General features: G+C 46.9%; 1 long non-coding RNA gene across 1 annotated transcript in view; it reads left to right on the plus strand.

Annotated features, from left to right (window-relative positions):
* The first annotated feature begins 1,408 nt into the window (after positions 1 to 1,408).
* The window catches only part of LOC146821735 (uncharacterized), a 182,296-nt gene continuing 166,847 nt past the window's right edge, over positions 1,409 to 16,857 (plus strand). The window contains exons 1-2 of the long non-coding RNA XR_014962763.1: positions 1,409 to 1,816; positions 2,642 to 2,714. This is a non-coding gene — a long non-coding RNA (uncharacterized LOC146821735). The remainder of the gene's footprint in view (positions 1,817 to 2,641; positions 2,715 to 16,857) is intronic.

The raw sequence follows: 16,857 nt of genomic DNA on the forward strand, positions 1-16,857 counted from the left end.
CACAAGGAGACAAAAAGACATGCATCCACACGCAAACTCTAGACAACCACCCACACGAACGGTCAGACACACACACCAACACGTGCCCTACACAGTCTGACTGGCCGCTTGACTTAGCTGCCATGCAACTATTTTTGCCAGGAGGTATGTTGCTTGTAAGCAGACTTAATCAGCAGCTGAGCCGGCAGCCCTTTGTCGGGTTTCTGTGGCTGTGGGGGTGTGATGTGCAGAGATTTGCACGGGTCAGGAGCGCCGTGTATATTTAGAGGGGACTTTTCCTGGTGTTAAAAAGTGTACACTCTGAATGGATCCACACACAGTAGCAAACAATGGCGGCATTGTGGGTGCGTGTACAGCGCGTATTGAAACGCGGCGTCCAGACTTCAACTAATCTGTCCTCAATAAAGCTGAAATAATTATCCTAAGCCGCCTTCCTAGAAGAAGAAAAAAATCATTGAGGAATTCAAAAACTTGAAAAAAAAAAGGATCTGTTCTGCATTCCGATGGAGATCTGGAAGCAGCGCACGGAGCCCGCATTACCTCCCAGCATCAATGGGACAGAAAGGCGATATTACATTTAAAATGCGAAAACATGGCGTGACTTGGCCCTGGCCAGGGTAGAAATAACCGCTCTCGGTGGCGGGTGCTCGCGAGCCGGGCTCCTAAACTGCTGGCGAGCCTTTCAGAGGGCGCTGCTCGTGAGATAATGCCAAGTGGCAGCTGAATGGGGGCAGTGGGAAGGCCCAGCCGAGCGGAAGAATTTCACTGTATTACACATTCATCGCCCTTCCACTAAACTGCCATCAGCGCAGCTACATGTCTTCCTCGTGGGGGGCGGAGGGAGGGGGGGGGGGGGGGTGAGAATAGCATTGCATCTTGACTTTCCAGTTTACTCTTCTGTGGGCTTGAGTTACGTTTGTTTTTCCCGGGCGGCGAGCTCTCGTGCTCGGCCTGCACGGGTGCATTGCGAAGGTCAGTGCGTGGTGAAGGTGTGTGAGGGAGGGGCACTGCGGAGCTGAGTAGATTAGAGGCAATTGCCTGCAAACGCTCGCGCTTCCCGGACAAGGGTGACTAGTTAGCGCACTAGTTTATATCCTAGGATGTGTATTCAAAAGTGCTCCACTTGGGGCACATCTGTGAAGTGTGTCCTAATGCACCAGGTTCATCTAAAAATAAAAAAAAGTGGCAAACACTTGATTAGTGTGGGTAGCAGCTGTGTTTAGAAAATTTGAGGCTGTCCTGAGAAGCCCCTCCAAGAGGTGCGCTTCGGTGTGCCCCGCTGCCTCAGCCCTGCGCCCAGGCTGCGCTTTTGCGCGCATCACACATAAGTGGCTCGCTGGCGAAGACGCGCAGCCTCTTGGAAGACAGTCCGTGCCTTTCTGTGCATTTCTAGATCTCACGTGCGAGCTGTCAGTATTTCATGCCGGGAGGGTGCAGCCTGCAGTTACTTCTTGTATGCAGCTGGAGAGGCAGCCCTTTCCGAGCCTCTTAGGGGGCACAGTCTTCTGTCCTGAAGTGCGCGGGCAGGGGCGCGGGATCTCCCTACCTTTGTGCGCCAACGCCCCGGGTGGGGATGGGTTCTAGAGCCGGCAGCTGCTGGCCCTGGAGCCGGCAGGGACCGGGGCTCGTGGACAGGGAGAGCCGGGTGTGAGAGCTGTGGCACGCAAGCAATCAGACGGCAGACGAGGACCCAAAAGGCGGACAGCGAAGCTGTGCGCACGGGACGCGACAGATGTGTTCTCGCCCCTGTAAGTGTGGTCTTCAAGCCAGGGCCCCAGTCGGCAGCCCGCTCCAGGCACTGCTCAGCAGTTTTAAGGTGGGGGTCCTACAGTCGCAGTGTGCCCGTTTTTAATGTTTATAAATGTACCATGTTTATTTCCCAGTCACTTGCTGCGCTGCCTCTTACTGGTGAACATACCCTCATTGGAATTTTCAAGACTGTCCGAGCCGGGCAGTGCCCAGGGTCAAAGGGAACCCAGAATCAGGGGCCCTGCTGCAGACGAGGAAAAGGTTCCCTCACTGGGCCAGGGGTGATGAGCAGAGACAGCCATGAGCAGTGCTGTAGGCCCTCGCACCCAGGGCCCCGGCTCCACTGCACGTGCTGCACTGGTGCTAGCTAGGCCTCTGGGCGCTCAGAGGAGCTCTCTGCCAGGAGTACTGAGGGACAAGTGGGTTCGCATGCGTGTGTATGTGCGCGTGTTCGTGAGTGGCGCGTGATTCTTGTGCGCGCGTGATCGTGCTTGCGCGTGGTGAAAGACTTCTTTCTGATTCTTTTTACCGTTTATTCCTAAAAAGGAATATCCCGCGCTCCCTGTGATACCCCCCCCCCCTTCCTTTGCTGTGGCAATCTGTCCTATCACTTAAATGAAGACAGACGTCTCCTGAAATCTGTGATATCTATCTCCTAAAAAGCTTCAAGTGAGAAGTCATCTTCCTTAAAGCAAATTAAATATGAGAGCGAATTGGGCAAGCAAACCATGCAGTCCAAAGCAGCGTCCTGGCGCGCGGCGGAGGGGAGCGCTTCTCGCCGCTTCGAAGCACCCCACGGCCGACACAGACCAACTGTTTGGTTTACGAGGTTGGCACGCGCGAAAACATTTGGTTTTAGAAGCGAAATAACCTGACTGGTTCTTTTTTTCAGTGCTTCCACGGTGCCAGTGGACTCAAGCCAGTGGACGCAAGCATGCTCATGATAAATAGATGCGCGAACACAGGTAGGACATTTAATGTATTTATTTATTTAAAGCATTTACAAGCGCCATTTACAAGCGCTTAAACTCGTAGGTATCAAGGCGCTGGTGTACACATGGATGAAATGTCTGTGGCAAATCCCTGCACAGTCATGGTTTTAATTTTTTTTTTAAACGCTGTATATTGTCTTTAATCCCTGGCCCACCAGACAAGTGTTTCATGCTTGGTAACACTAGGCACTGAAATAAAAAAAATGTTTCATGCAATCAATATATCTGCGTGGGAAACCGCTCTTTTACTATAAATAGGCCGGATGCTCGGGGTATCAGCCAATGTCTTGTCCAGGCATGGGAGCAGACATATATACAGTGTTCAGGACACAAGCACTCCCCAAATATACTCTTCAAATATTCACCCAATACCATGCGAAAATCACCGAGTTATCATGTCAATGTGAGTTTATATTTAAAAACTGTGCTAATGTCAGCAAAATGTCGCGTAAAATCAAGATAATAGGGTACAAGTGAGTCAGCAACGCAGGCCTCCCCTCAGAAATGTAAATGAAATATTAAGCGATAATCCCGATTAATAGGAAATTGAGGGCTGGCCCTGCAGATAAGCACGAGCCGTGGAAATAAATACCCTCCCTCCGAAGTTAATGCCGCAATTGAGGAAAGTGACGAAGGTAGCGCGTGCAATGGCAGCGCGAGCTGACATATTAACAACACCCAGCAGCAGTCGGGTGAGTGGCGTGTCATTAAGGCATCACGCTGCTTTAATAATTCTGTCAGAAGCCTGAAAAAAAACGTCGCTGAGTTTTCTTTTTTATCATATTGAACCTGTAAAAACATAATTATGTTTGTGGGGCTGGACAGGCAGGCACGACAAGCTAAAAAATGTTCGTGGAAAAAACAGAGAGCTTCGGAGAGAATTGCTCCCAAAGCCCGGGTTCGAACCGGCGGCCAATAGCGAGCCGACAGTAAACAACGACAAAGTTGCTTCAACTTTATCCCCTGCGAAAAAAAGTTCCTAGTGTGGCGGAAAATGTGAATATGTTATGAGCCGCTTTTAGTGACCCTCATTAAGCGGGCTTCCTGCTAAGGGGGCCCCGGTGGCACAAGAAAGCGGCCCCATCAGAGCATTTGCACGCCTTGTTAGCCGGGCTAATGACGCCTCGCCACACACTGGGGGCACAGGCCCCTCAATGCAGTTTACCTCACGTCAACTCGTTACTTCTAATGATGCGCGCCACGAGAGGGGCCTGCCTGGGAGGGAGCCCGCAAAGCGCCCGCCCGGGGGGAGCTGCAATGTAAAGACAGCCCCTCCCCAGCCAGGCCACCACCCAAGATCCCTGCAGCCACCTCTGTGCCAGAGCTGGGCACATTTTAGTGCACCTTATGTCAACCAGGAGTGTTTTTCTACACATACTGTGTGCAGGACGCGTGGGTCGGGGTGCCCCTGTCCAGGTGGGTACCCTCCGCTTTACCGTCGACCCCAGGTACATCCTTGTGCAACCTGGAACACGCTGCTACCCTAGAGCCAGCGTTTTACTATTTATGTGTATTTCCCAGTCTTGAGGTAAACAATTCACAGAAAAATTGTGGCCGGGGTCAGAGTGCGGGGTGAGGTTGAGTGTCCACAAAGGGGTTAGGTAACCAAGGGCGAAACAAGAGCAGCAGACGCCAGGGCAGAAGGGGCCGACTCAGCTGATGCTTTTATTGCACGGATGGTTCTTGGTGCGGGTCGACGCAGACAGCGCTCCTATTAATATTGAGGCGACGTCCCATAAGCACAGACAGGTGAGGGGGGGCTGGCGAGATCACGCAATCCAAGTACCCAACCGCCCAGAGCAGGTCGTTCGATCCCACAGCCTAGTGCTGGCCTTTGCTCCGATCCGTACACCGACCACCACAGACAGCATTTCCACTGCGGGGCGCAGGCAGAGCCGTCGACCACCGATGCTGCGCACACACCAGCCCCCTCCGCACGCGCAGCGCGCCACTAAAATCCATACTTCCATTGATCCTCTCAAAAGGACACTCGTCCAAATCAAATCACACCGTGAAAGGGACACACCGCAGCTATTACCCATTAACTGCGCAATTGTGATTCTTCGGGACAGTAGTTTTTATGAGCAGTGTTCGAACCGTGAGGAGGCGTGGGTGTCCCGTGGTATTACCGTCATCTCCTAGTGCTAAAGCCAAGCCAAATATATACATATATACATATATGTATATATATATATATATATATATATATATATATATATATATATATATATATATATATATATATATATATATATATATATATATACACACACAGACACACACACACACACATTTACATATATATACAAACACATGCGTATATATGTATATATACATATATATATGTGTGTGTGTGTGTGTATGGATAGATAGCGATAGAAAATACAATGGTATACTGCACACATATCTATCTATCTATCTATCTATCTATCTATCTATCTATCTATCTATCTATCTATCTATCTATCTATTCCTCGACAATTTTTTAGGCTAAATGTATTATTCCACATTTTTGTTTTTAGGGGAAAGGAATGCTATTTAAAAAAATGGAAAACAACATTAAAAAAGCATTGATACACATGAACATAGACGGACTCGAACACATGCAGTTTAGACGGTGTAGTCGTGAAACACACAGATGTAGACACATAAAACGGGCGAGATAATGCTCTCAGTGTATCTGTCTAGACTAGAATGATAGACAACCTTTACAAACGATCAAAGAAAATTGCACAACACGAATGCCAGTTTTAATGTGTTTAATGTGTGTAGTGTGAATTTGGTGGCAGATAAAATATAGTATGCATTTTAAAAAAAATCTGGTGTGCACAGGTAACGTCAGTTGTTGACTGGCTGAATGTGATGACGTTATACCGACGAACATTTTATGTTATTTCACCCCTTAAACACTTAACAATTGCCATTAAAATGACATATTTAAATATTATCCGTGCATCATTTTCTCGATTTAAGGAGACATGTGATAACAAATTTGTATTATGACGCTTCTTTGTAGTATATATATATAGTAACATTCACATATGTACACACAGAGACACACATGTAAGTGTGTGTGCGCACGCTCGTGTATGGTCAGAATCCCTTAATTTTTTTTAAAGCATTACATAATAAATGATGGCTAGTGAGCCTGCCATCTATTTTATATTTTTGTACTTCATATGTTGATTATTAGTTGCTTGACACCCTCCTTGCAGGCTGCCTTTCCTCTAAATGCGGGGGCACCTCTGTATCTTGCACGTTTTGAGTATAACTGTCTACGTTTGTGCGTGTGCATCCGAAAGTATAAAATGCACCAGTAGGTGGTGCACGACGCATTTATTGTGCTTGTGAGTGAAGGGAGGATATGGTTCCTGAAGGGGAAAGGAGCGCTCTTGTCATGTTATCCCTTCTCTTTCTCTTTTAGGCTGTTGATGTCATTTTACGCCTTCTGCTTCTCCCTAATATTGTATGTTAACTCTAAGAGCACGAAAGCCATTGGAATATAACTAGAATTTCTTAAGATACTTCTTACGAAATTTTAGGGACTTCTTCAGATTTATTTATTTTCAACCAAAGTTTTAGACATAATACATTAAAAAGAAGCACTTTTTCTTTACTCAAAATATTGTGTAGGGTAGGTAGCGTTTGCTCATCAAAGTTCAAACTTAGGTAATTTTACATTTGGGAAAACGTCTTAATTTACTTTCTGTACATTAATATTTAAGCTGCCCTGGTCACATTCCTGCTGGTCGAGCACTTCCCGTGTGACGCCAGGCATTTCACACAGAGTCCAGTCTGACCTTCCACTGGCAGGTGAACGCGCGTGCGCAGACGTGTGGCGCGCATGCCTCAAGATGCGCGTGTGAGAGAGGAATGCAAGATTGGGGGGTGGGGTGAATCAGAAATTTCCCAATTATAAAACAGTATGACGAAGGATGGATGGGCGACCACGGTTGGGAATACACTGTTCCCATGCGGAGCAGGTTCAATTCTGGTTTGCATTAGGTGGACCCCTGTGCAAGGTTCTAATAATAATAATAACAAAAGATAAGAAGAAGTTAAAGCCTTTCAAACGAGGAGTGCGATAAAAACCAACAAAGGCATACGAGACCCGATTCAGGGAACCATGGACCCAACTCTCCAGCCAATAATGTATGTATTTGGAGGTGTGTGTGGTGGGGGGTGGGGGGGGGGGGTCACACCCCAAACACCCCTTCTCCTCAAGCTAGCCCCTGTTGATGTCACTCGGAGCTGGAAACCCGTGAGCAGCCGCTGTTCTTCAGCATTGTTTGGAATTGTGCTGCACACAGGGAAAACTACTGAACTCCGCCATTTTGTTCTGATTGCTTCTTTAGATTGTGTATTCATCCCATTGTTATGCTTTTGAAAAAAAGCAGGTTTCTAATTTCTTCTACAGCAGCAAGATCTGATGTGCCGTTTCAGCTCCGTCAGGGCACAAAGGCAAGAGATACGTGGTAGGCAAGAGCTAAATGACGAGTGCTGGGTGATCAGAAAGAAGGCCTGTCAGTCTATCCCTCTATTCACCCATATTCTTACACACCCATCCCGGGCCATGCACCCCCTCGCACAGCCATCGCTCATTTCAATCATCCATCTATCCATCCATTCATCCATTGGTCCATCCATCCATCCGTCTATTCATCCTCCTTTTTATTCTATTCATCTGTTCGCTCATCCATCCATCTGACCTTCCTTCCATCCATCCAGCCATCCATCCGACCGCCCGCCTGTCCGTCTATCTATCTATCTATCTATCTATCTATCTATCTATCTATCTATCTATCTATCTATCTATCTATCTATCTATCTATCTATCTATCTATCTATCTATCTATCTATCTATCTATCTATCTATCTATCTATCTATCTATCTATCTATCTATCCTTCCATCCATCCAGCCATCCATCCGACCGTCCATCTGTCCGTATCTATCTATCTATCTATCTATCTATCTATCTATCTATCTATCTATCTATCTATCTATCTATCTATCTATCTATCTATCTATCTATCTATCTATCTATCTATCTATCTATCTATCTATCTATCTATCTATCTATCTATCTATCTATCTATCTATCTATCTATCTATCTATCTATCTATCTATCTATCATCCATCTATCCATCCTTCCATCCATCCGTCACTCCTCCCTTTTCATCTATTCATCTGTTCTTTCATCCATTCACCCATCCACCCATCCGCCCATCCACCCATCTATCCTTCCTCCCATTTCATCTATTCATCTGTTCTTTCACCCATCTGTCCATTCATCCATTCATCCTCCCTATTCATCTGTTCTCTCGTCCGTCCATCCGGCCTTCCATCCATTCACTGGTCTGTCCGTCCGTCCGTCCGTCCGTCCATCCATCCATCCATCCATCCACCCATCCATCCATCCATCCATCCATCCATCCATCCATCCATCCATCCATCCATCCATCCATCCATCCATCCACCCATCCATCCATCCATCCATCCATCCATCCATCCATCCATCCATCCATCCATCCATCCATCCATCCATCCTTCCGCCCGTCCGTCCGTCCTTTTCATCTATTCATCTATTCTTCCATCCGTCCGTCCATCCATCTAGCCATTCTCCATTTTTATCTATTGATCTGTTCTTTCGGTCATTCATCCGTCTGTCCATTCATCCATTCATCCTCCCTATTCATCTGTTCTCTCATCCGTCCATCCGGCCTTCCATCCATTCACCCGTCCGTCCGTCCTTCTTTCCGTCTGTCATCTATCCATCCATCCATTCGCATTGCTTTTCCACTATTGCAACAACACGGAGTGCTTATATTCCTCATATTCCATGTAACTACCCATTGAGAGACGGGTTGAACCAGGATTGTGAATTTAAAATTCGGGGCAAAATGCAAATAAGAGTGCAAACAGAAAACAATATACTCGATAGATAAACATGGAAGTAGGTAGGAAGGGTGTAGAAAGAATATGCAGCCGAGTCACTCATGTTGTTAGCATGTTGGCATAACATGGCTATACACAAGGCCACCAGCTCCACGTGAAAAGCTTCACATGCGAGGCCCCCAGTTTGAGCGGGCACCGTTCACCCAAGTCTGAAATGCTCCTACCGGCTGGCACATGCCAATCTGGGATATCCGGATACAATATTTGAAAAAGGAAGTGCAACGGAGAATCGGTATTTTAGGCCTGGGCCAAAATTCCGTTCCGTTCGCGGAAATTGCTATAATTTGGCATTTTGCGTTCCGCGGAAAGCGCAAAATGTCAAATTTCCGCATTCCGCAGCTTAGCGATAATTTGTTTCTTGCTCGCGCTGTAAAATAATACATTCTCTCGTGCGCGCGATCGCCTTACCTGAATCCCCGCGTTCGCCGACAAGTTTTCCCGATCCGGTCGCGTTCGCCACGAGATGTTGGATTGTTGGTAGCCATTTGCGCTGTCTCGCGACAGTTCGCGCCCGCAGTAACGTCATGCGTTGCGCGATCACGTCTTTCTTCTCGCGATCATGCACCGTGAGGCAAGTGAAAACAAGATGGCCGCGCCCGCGAGCAACCGCATGGGTAAGTTGGCGTGCCGCGACCACGCAGAAAATACCGCGAACGGGCGGGAAAAAACTTCTGCATCTTCGCGATATTTCCGCGTGTTTGCGGAGATTTTTTAACATTTTTGCGATAATTTGCGAAAGTGAATTTCGCAAATTCCGCCCACCCCTAATTTAATGTATGTGAAAATAATTCTGCAAGGATGTGTTTAAACAGATGCAAAAATAGGTAAAATAGGGCATTACATGGGGTTTTTAGTCCATTCGCGCGATTGAGATAGCTTCCACCGGAGTCGATACCGGCCGGTAGGTGAGGCTTCAGGAGCATTCCATCAGTGTACCATTACCACCCCTTCCTCTCTAGTACCCATGACAGTGTCTCATCTTTCCTGCCTTCCACACTCTCCTGGGATTCAGCAGCAACATCTCTGCTGGCTTCAGATTCTGTCTCGACTCTACATCAGTGCAGCGGGTGCATGGGCACCGGCGCTCTCTCACCGGGCTGCACAGGAAAGACCCTGCACACAGTAATATCCCGTGGACCTTGAGAGGAGAGTGCCCTGTCCTCTAGGAGATATGTCACACACTGACATTAGGTCTACACAAGGTCCGTCTCCACTCCCCATTAGTGCAGCAAGTGCATGGGCACCGGTGCTCTCTCACAGGGCTGCTTAGGAAAGACCCTGTACACAGTAATATCCCGTAGATCTTTAGAGGAGAGTTCACTGTTCTTTAGGAGATATGTCACACACTGACATTAGGTCTACACCAGGTCCCGCCCCCACTCTCCATCGGTGCAGCAGGTGCATGGGCACCGGTGCTCTCTCACAGGGCTGCTTAGGAAAGACCCTGTACACAGGAATATCCCGTGGACCTTGAGAGAGTAGTGCCCTGTCCTATAGGAGATTTATCACACACTGACGTGTGGGTGTGCACCAGGTCTTGTCTCCACTCTACATCAGTGCAGCTGGTGCATGGGCACCAGCGCTCTCTCACGGGGCTGCTTAGAAACGACCCTGTACACAGCAATATCCCATGCACCTTGAGAGGAGAGCGTCCTGTCCTCTAGGAGATATGTCACACACTGACATTAGGTCCACACCAGGCCCCGTCTCCACTCTCCATCGGTGCAGCGGGTGATGGGCGCTGGCACTCTCTCACCGGGCTGCTTAGGAAAGACCCTGTGCACAGTAAGTGCTCCGTCCTCTCAGAGATATGTCACACACTGACCTGTGGGTCTACACAAGGTCCAGTCTCCACTCTCCATCGGTGCAGAGGTTGAATGGGTGCATGGGCACCGCCACTCTCTCACAGGTCTGCTTAGGAAATACCCTGCACACAGTAATATCCCGTGGACCTTGAGAGACGAGTGCCCGGGCCTCTAGGAGATATGTCACACACTGACATTAGGGCTACACCAGGTCCTGCCTCCACTCTCCATCGGTGCAACAGGTGCATGGGCACTGGCACTCTCTCACAGGGCTGCTTCGGAAAGACCCTGTACATAGCAATATCCTGCAGACCTTGAGAGAGGAATGCCCTGTCCTCTCAGAGATATGCCACACACTGACATTAGGTCTACACCAGGCCCTGTCTCCATTCTACATCAGTGCAGTGGGTGGATGGGCACCAGCGCTCTCTCACGGGGCTGCTTAGAAAAGACCCTCTACACAGCAATATCCCATGGACTTTGAGAGAAGAGTGCCCTGTCCTCTAGGAGATATGTAACACACTGACCTGTGGGTCTACACCAGGTCCCGCCTCCACTCTCCATCGGTGCAGCGGGTGCATGGGCACCGGCGCTCTCTCACCAGGTTGCTTAAGAGATACCCTGTACACAGTAATATCCTGTTGACCTTGAGAGAAGAGTGCCCTGTCCTCTCAGAGATATGTCACACACTGACCTGTAAGTCTACACCAGGTTCAGTCTCCACTCTCCATTGGTGCAGCAGGTGCATGGGCACTAGCACTCTCTCACGGGGCTGCTTAGGAAAGACCCTGTACACAGTAATATCCAGAAGACCTTGAGAGGAGAGTGCCATGTCCTCTCAGAGATATGTCACACACTGACCTGTGGGTCTACACCAGGTCCAGCCTCCACTCTCCATAGGTGCAGCGGGTCATGGGCACCGGCACTCTCTCATGCAGTTGCTTAGGAAAAACCCTGTACACAGTAATATTCCATGGACCTTGAGAGGAGAGTGCCCTGTCCTCTCAGAGATATGTCACCCACTGACCTGTGGGTCTACACCAGGTCCTGTCTCTTCTCTACATCTGTGCAGCGGGTGCATGGGCACCGGTGATCTCTCACAGGGCTGCTTAGGAAAGACCCTGTACACAGTAATATCCTGTGGATCTTGAGAGGAGAGTGCCCTGTCCTCTCAGAGATATGCCACACACTGACATTAGGTCTACGCCAGGTCCCACCTCCACTCTCCATCGGTGCAGCGGGTGATGGGCACCAGCACTCTCTCACCGGGCTGCTTAGGAAAGACCCTGTAAACAGTTATATCCCGTGGACCTTGAGAGAAGTGTGGTAAATAAAATTCCTTTACCTGGACTTAATTTGATACAGAAACATAATAAAATAGCTCAGTAAAATGAGAGGCAGAATCCGTGGTATTAGAGGTTCGGAATGGGCTTTATTCCAATGAACGATTATAATCGGTTGCTCCAAGTTCCATCACCACGGAGGTTCAGGAAGTGAAGTACATACTTTATTGACAAGAAATGACTTTTATAGATCATACATTACAATGAGGCGAATGCAGTAGGCGTAACAATTGATAAGGAAAATGACGATTTATCTGCGTAACCAAAAATGGGTGTAATAAGGAGTAAAAAGGAACGTAATTGGTTATGATGTCACATATAGGTGGATCCATAAGATAATACTTGGCATAGATGCGCGCGCAGCAACATGACGTGTAATTGATGTGTAACTAGGGGGTGAAGGGGACTTGACATTTAGCTCTACATGTGGAGACGAAAAGTCTGGGGGGTCAAGTCAACCTAATCCCAAATCATATCTAACATCCTATGTTTAAAGAACTATGTTATCCACGAAAGAAGGACTCTCGAACAGAATCTATTCTATACTGACTGTGCGTGCGTGTACAAGCGTCTAAGTGTCTACACTAAATGCGAGGGCAGGAATCTTCCATAGTAACAGGACTATGAATTACTTGCATAATGACAGAGAAGCCGGGCCTTTTGCTCGGTAGCTGGAAGAATGTTTACTTAAACTACTAGGCAGGAATGCATCGGCTGAGGGGAAAGCAGATAATTCGAAGGTGAAATACAGTTCTTGGCAGAGAATAGGCTGATGTCAGGCTTCGTGAGCCGCGCAGAGAATGAGACAAAGTTCATGGTCACAGATGCAGGCTCAGACTGGAGCTTTCAGAGGCAGAAGGCAAGAAGAGTTCGATGACAGAATCAGGGCCTACTTGCCTGGACTGTAAAATGGCATAAGTGAACCATATAAAGCCGGTGGCCTTTCGTACTTAGGAATGGAATATCCGGCCTATTCATGGCGGATCTGACAGAGGACATGTTAACGGTGGACGCACATGTATTTGCGTCTCCATAACTGGAACTGGAGGGGACATACATGTACTTGTAACATGCACATAGAACCGTTGGGGTCCAAGATAGGGGACATAACCGACCAGAAAAATCCATATTTCCACATTCCCTCCTTGTCCCCTACTTGCCCGTCAAGAGATATCAATCTTCATTAATCCATTGATCTGTTCATATAACATCATTTGTTCTTCTTTCTTCTTCCGTGACGAATGAGATCTTGGTGGTGGAATACACGATGTGGCACACAGACCACAGATCGCTGGTCCACATTGTAGACATAGACAGCAACTGAATAGTATGAGAAGGCCAATACCTAGGAATGATAGAACTCTCCATCCCCAGGCTGATATCACACTCCAAAACCAACCGGACCAAGTCCAAGTGCCTGGGTTCTGGTGTATCTGGCTTACAATCTTATGAAGGCGAGTTATAGCTTTATATACAGATGGCGAATTTTCTGGTATGAAAATGCAACAGCTTGATCCGATGACCCTACAAGCTCCGCCCCTATCAGCCAGGATGACGTCAAGGACAAGACGATTTTGAAGCACAACAATCCGCATAGCAGACTGCTCTTCTGTTAAATTGCCTAAGGCGGAAATAGTTTCATTCACTACTGCTTCAAGGGTTCTAGTTAATCTACGTATCAGCTTACTATTAGTAACAGTACCTATATAGGGAAAGATGCCTTTATTGAAATCTGTGTATTTTTCCCATGCTGTTTCAGTGTAATCGACAATTGGGAGATCTCTCCGCTCTCTATTGTGTACTAAATGAATATTTCTATAATAATCAGGAGGAGCTAGGAAAACAGGTGGCAAAAGAAATGCAATGTAGCAGGTACCATCCCAATCTAGAGGTAGACGCATATATGCAGTCTGACCACATATAAAGTAGGAGTGGCGAGAAGCTCTAAATGAAGATTTGCCTTGATCACTGAATTCTACTGTAGTAGTGCATTTACTATGGCCCATATGTATGGAACCAACTTTTCTTACACACAATTCACCTTTCGCTGGGAATACTGACATGGTGGGTAAAACTAGTTCAACTTCGGATTCGACATTTAGAACCATGAGATTAGGAGTAAAGTTACCTAATCCATATACTTCATTTTCTAGATCAGTTCCTGTTCTTTTGGGGCGACCCTCCTTGTCAGGGTAACAGATTTTGAATAAAACTAGGTTCAGATTTCCCCATACCCACTGGTCTTGGTAAACGGCTGTATCTGAGTCTATGGAATTGATTAAACTAAACCATGCTCCACAGGAGCCATTATGTGTAAACGGATGTGGAAAGAAAGGCAGGACTCCTTCATAATTCTGATAGGGAGGGAGCCGACCACACACCCAACAATTAGTTGCATTACTAGTCTGATGGGAATGATGTAACATACTAATGAAAGTGTTATTGCGCAGCGCAAGTCTATAAGACAATTCATGCGGCGGTAGGTCACTAAAAGAATGTTCTGCGGTAACATTGTAAACGTTTCTGGCAATAGGGTAATATATGTGCAACAATATACTTGCAGTAATTATTAAAAGACTTAAGGAAAACAAGATTATTAATGTCACTATGCAATGGCTACGCAGTGATTTACAATACGCCTGTCGTTTCAACATTTTCCGCGACTGTCCATGATTCAGGTCTAGAGGATACATGTCAGAGACAAATTCAACCGCTTCACCTTGGAGAGGACTTAAACAATCAAATTGTCTGACGTTCTAGGCCTCAATTTTACTTTATAGAGTTCGGTTTTAGTCTTTTCAACCAAAGGAAGTTTTGAATCAGTCTGTGAGGGAGTGCAGGGCACAATGTCTATATCCGAGGATAGTCCATGAAATTTCTTGATATGACTTGAATGAATCCAGCCCTTGCGGCCCTCGATCTTCACGGCTGTCCTTGTAGTGAGCAGAACCAACTTGGGTGTCTTCCACCTGGGCTCCAGCTGAGTCTTTCGGTCGAAATTTCTCACAAATACGAGATCACCCGGAACTACGTCATGGGGTTTCACCTCAGTGTTGTCGGGAAAGGCTGCAGCTACCTGTGAACGACAAGATTGTAGTGCAGACATCAAGGAAGCCAAGTAATCTGTCAGCATATTACAGTCAATATCAGTTATTTTACGTGGTATGGGCGTCCCCCACATATTTGGTGGTCTGCCGAAGATCACCTCATACGGGGATAGCCCTGTTCGAGAGTGTGCTACCATTCTTGTGAAAAAGAGTGCAACTGGTAGTGCTACTACCCAGTCAACACCTTTCTCCCTGCATATTTTGGACAATCTAATTTTCAGGGTCTGATTATGTCTTTCTACGAGACCTGCTGCTTCGGGGTGTCGGACACAGTGGAATTTCCACTGATAACCTAACAAAAGTGAAACATGTTTCATTAATTCGGATGAGAACGGCTGGCCGTTATCTGAGTGAACAACACGTGGTAAACCGTAGCGTGGGAAGAATTCTCGAACTAACTGTTTGGCAGTAGTCGGGGCAGTGTAATCTGAAACCGGGTATGCCTCCGTCCAACGGGACAGAGCGCAGACAACTACGAGAACATATTTGAATCCTCGACATCGTTCCATCTGGATATAATCCATCTGGAGCACTTCAAAAGGGTGATCAGGAGGATGAAATCCACCCTGTTCTACGGGAACGCTTTTTCCTGGGTTAAACTGACAACAGATCATACAGGTACGGACCTTTTGTTTGGCTGCTGCTCGCAAATGTTTATTGAACCAAATGTGTTGAATGCTGTCTAGCATAGCCTTTTCTCCTAGATGTGCTGGACTATGTATAGTGTTAATTATAACTTGGACCATTGAATCAGGAAGGAACCATACAGACTTTTCCTTCATCATCCATCCTTGATCCGTTTGGATCCCTCCTAATTCAGTCCATTTCTTTATTTCGTCTGGTGTAGCATGTGTCTGTATGTCAATTACGTCAAGAGTAGGATCTTTAACTGTCATGCAATGTGTCGGCATCGGGACTATTGTCTTTGTCATGTCGGATGTTTGGGTTTGAGCAGTCTGTTTAGCTGTTCTGTCGGCTAGATCATTGCCTTGAGAAATGATATCAGTAACCTTCGTATGAGCCTTACATTTCATAATTGATATTGCAGTAGGTAGATGTATTGCATCTAATAAGGCATGAATGAGGGGTCCGTGCTGAATGTGGGCACCGTGGGAAGTTAAATAACCTCTCTCTCGCCACAGCACGCCGAAGTCATGTACAACTCCGAATGCATAACGTGAATCAGTGTATATGTTGACTTTTTTACTTGTGGCTTGAATACAGGCTTGTGTCAGAGCGATGAGCTCTGCGGCTTGAGCTGACAAAGTATTTATACGATTAGTTTCAATGACTTCAGTATCTGTTGTGACTGCGTAAGCAGCCACCAACTCTCCTGTATTTGTTCTCATACATGAACCATCTACATACAACGTCAGGTCTGGATCTGACAATGGGACATCGGTTAAATCTTGTCTGGGTTTCGTCGTTATAGTAATAACTTCAATACAGTCATGGGCTAGTGGGTCTGTTCCGATTACTGGCAAAAGTGTGGCAGGATTCAATGTGTTACAGCGTCTGATTTCTATGTGTGGCTGAAACAATGTAAGTTCGTACCCTGTAAGTCGCGCTATAGTCAAGTGTTGTGTTTGCGTTCTATTTACAAGAACCTCTACTGCATGTGGTACTTGAACTGTCAATGGATGTCCTAACACTATGGCATCGCTTTGTCTGATTGCTAATGCTGTCGCTGCCACTGATTTCAGGCACGCAGGCAAAGCCTGAGCTACTGGATCTAATGTGCTAGAAAAATAAGCACATGGTTTGTGTGCTCCTGCTTGTTCCTGTGTGAGTACTGACAAGGCAGTACCTTCGCGTTCTGTAACAAAGAGTGTAAACTGTTTTCTGTAACATGGTGTTGCTAAAACAGGTGCTTGACATAAAGCTTTCTTTAGGCTTTCAAAAG

Source organism: Triturus cristatus, chromosome 6, assembly GCF_964204655.1.
Source record: "Triturus cristatus chromosome 6, aTriCri1.1, whole genome shotgun sequence".
Taxonomy (NCBI): Eukaryota; Metazoa; Chordata; class Amphibia; order Caudata; family Salamandridae; genus Triturus; species Triturus cristatus.